The following is a 3,263-nucleotide window of genomic DNA, read 5'->3' on the forward strand; positions in this document are numbered from 1 at the left end:
AGGGACTTGCTCTGCTGGTGTGTCTTTATGAAGGATGTCAGCTTTGGAGCTCTCCTGGCAGCTCTGGGTGCTGCCACCTGATCTGGTTCCTATCATCAAGAAAATCCACTCCCAAAAGTTCCTCTTCCGGATTCCTTGGTCTGTGCAGACTGTCCCTTTTCAGATAAGTTCCCTGACCCCAAACACCTTTGCCCTCCTTCCCTGCTCCCCTCTTTCATGTCTGTCTGGGGGCCGTGCCTCTGTCCTGCCCTGGTGTGGATGCTTCCTGTAGTGATGCTCAGGGAGCTCAGCCTTGCACCTTTTGGCCATCCCAGGTTTGCTGCAGAATTGCCATTACTGTCCCAGCTGCTGTTGCTCGATGTATCCCAAGCTCCTTGCCCTGCTCCATCCATGCAGAGGGAGTCCTTCCTACCTCCTCCTGTGGCAGCATAGCTGCTAAGCCCCTTTCTTCGTAACCAGCTTGCTCCCCTATTTGTGGGGCACACCAACCCTTCCTGCCCTGCAGCACACCCCAGAAATAGCGCTGAGCTCCCGCTGTGCATGGCTGCAACAGCAACACGTGCTGTGCTGGGCTGTGTGTGGGTGCTGCGTCCCACGGCCTCGGGGCCGTTCCTCGGCTGTTAGCACAAAGCTGGGGTGTGATGTGTGCGCCCAGCTTGTCCACGTTCAGAAGAGTGGCTCAGGTCTGCCCTTCTCCTCACTGCAAACTCGCAGCTGCACCTCCAGCATTGCCCAGGGCAACCCCAGGAAAAATAATCCACACATGGGTTAAAGCACCAGGGAGCACACAATGAAATCCGTCAAAGATCAGCGTAATCTGTGCCTGCAGGAAGCTGACAGCTGAAAGCAAGCTTTGGGAAACCACTCCTTGTCTGCATGGCACCAACACGGAGAAGTGCTCACCCACAGCCGCAGGATGGAGAGCTGGAGGTTCGTTTAGCTGCAGATAGCCACAAATTTGGGGATGAAAGAGTCCGGTTCCATCAGAACCATCTCTTTCTCTCCAAAATGCCGCTTATGGTTACACTTCTACCGAGGATCTCTGCAACACGGCAACCTTCGTTTTGTTGACGCATTCACTTCGCTTCGTTTTTGATGATAAAAGAAAACCGAAACCTTTAATTTCCTCTTTGTTTGCTTTGCCCCTGGATGCGCTCATCCAGGCGGTGCTGAGGGTGCTCTCTTTCTTCCCCTCACCTTTCCTTGTTCTTCTTACATCTGCCCCAAAGGAAAGCAGCGTAGGAGGAAGTGGGACGACGTGGGGTGGGTGCGCTTTGCTTGGCGCCCTGATGGAGCTGTGGTTTGTGTCTTTAGGGAAAGAACCGTCTGAAATGATCTCTCAAAGATGACAAATATTCACTTAAAGGAAAAAAAGAAGCTCTCCGGTAATGTCTCCAGCCCTCCCATTGGATTGATTGGGCGGTGAATGAGGATTTACCCATAAACAAAACCCGCAGTCATGCTTAGCAGCAAAATAGTTAATGGTAAATAATCGCATTAGACACTTTTCTACTCCTGCAGTTTAAGTCACAGCAGCCTTTAGAGAAGCAGCTTTGGTAAATCAGCCCTGGTGGCTGTAATGCCCAGAAACATTTAATGGTTATTTTTTGTGTTTTAATTACCATCATTTCCATTTCAGTACCGCCCCGTTTTTCCTGCTTTTTGTTTCCTGCTGTCAGATCACAGCCCAGTCTGTGCAGATCCCATTTGCATTACGAATTTCACTGACAGACGCACACAAAAAGGAAAGCAGACAAATAGCTCAGCCCCATCCCTCCCCCAGAGCCAGCCGTGGTGCACCACGTCCATGCAGCTGAGGGGTGAGTCTTCACCAGATCCTATGGAGACCAAAGCAGGGTGGTCTGTGGTTTCTAAGTTCTCCCATAACAATCCCAATGAAGGTAAATTGTGCACACAAAGTTATTGAATCCAAAGCTTTTATTAACAGGTTTACATTCGCAAGCTTCAAGGCTCTCATCTGCTGCATGAAGTGATGGTGCCAAAGCCTTGAAGGAGCAAACTGGAAGGGAGCAAGGAGCAACCCGCAGCCCGGAGTGGGCAGAAAGGGGTCGTTCGGTTCCTGGAAGGATTAAGGCAGCTCGTAAAGCAACCCCATTCAGGCTGTGGCGTCTGCGAGCGCTGACATCGCAGCTTAACAGGGCTCTTTACCAGCAGTTTGAGAAAACAATTGTACATGCTGCTCTTGAGAAGCTTAAGCTGCCATAATTCATGTTCATACCTCTAACCATGAAAGGATGAAGAGAAGGTTTATTGCAGCGATGTGCCGCAATAATCTCTTTGCGGCTCTTTTCTCAGGATTGCTTTAAAGCTTTAGGAACTTTGGAGAGTTATTTGGACATATCATGAGATGTCTGCAGGCAGTGGAGTGGTGCTCGTGGACCACTATTTATTGGCTCGCTATTTATTCACTCCCAACCCTCCCAGAGTGACCGCAGGGCTCAGGAAATCAAGATGCAAAGCCTGGAAAATGGAGAGAACGCATCCTGTCCTCTTGCTGGATCCGTGTGGACCTGCAGTGCAGACACTGCCTGAAGCCCCACACTCGCTGCCAGACAGAGCACCGCCACAGCCTCCAACATCTTTATTCATTCAGGCCCTCCAATGTTTTAAATTGGGATGATTAATTGTCTAATCATGAATTCTGTTGGAAATGTGTTATTTTGATTCTTTCAGCGCGCAGGGACCAAAAGCTTCTCCTGGCAATTGCTTCCTAAAGGCTGCGATGTTGTCACTGCCACCCTGCCCCACATCACCAGGAGAGAACAGCCGGCAATGGAGAGGCGGAATTAAGGAGCCTGCTGCTGTGTCGCTGAGCTGATGGCTGGGCGCAGCACGAGCCCTTGGGACCACACACTGCCAAGTGGATGGAAGTCTCCAGATTCCTTTATTATCATCCTGTGAAACCCCCGGGAGTCTCAGCATCCCATTTCGTCTGCCTTGTTCTCTCCTCCTAGGTTTCCTTGACCTGTTCTGCTCTGTGCCATAGCAGCTGCAGGACTGGTACTGACGGTCGCTCTGTTCCCCTCTAGCCGTGTGCCACAGCCCCATCCCCAGGAGATATTGCAACCTGCCTCGCATCAGAAAACTCCCCCCAGAGCCCCAGCTGCAGTGCACTTCATGCTGTGATTTTCCTCCCCATGACCTGTCCATTGCATGGCAAATTTCAGCCCCCCCAGCCCAGCGTGGTCCCTTCCTCCAGCACAGCTCGATGAACAGCGCAATAAAGGAGAGTGGGAAGAGGA

This window comes from Gallus gallus, chromosome 13 (assembly GCF_016699485.2).
Source record: "Gallus gallus isolate bGalGal1 chromosome 13, bGalGal1.mat.broiler.GRCg7b, whole genome shotgun sequence".
Lineage (NCBI taxonomy): Eukaryota > Metazoa > Chordata > Aves > Galliformes > Phasianidae > Gallus > Gallus gallus.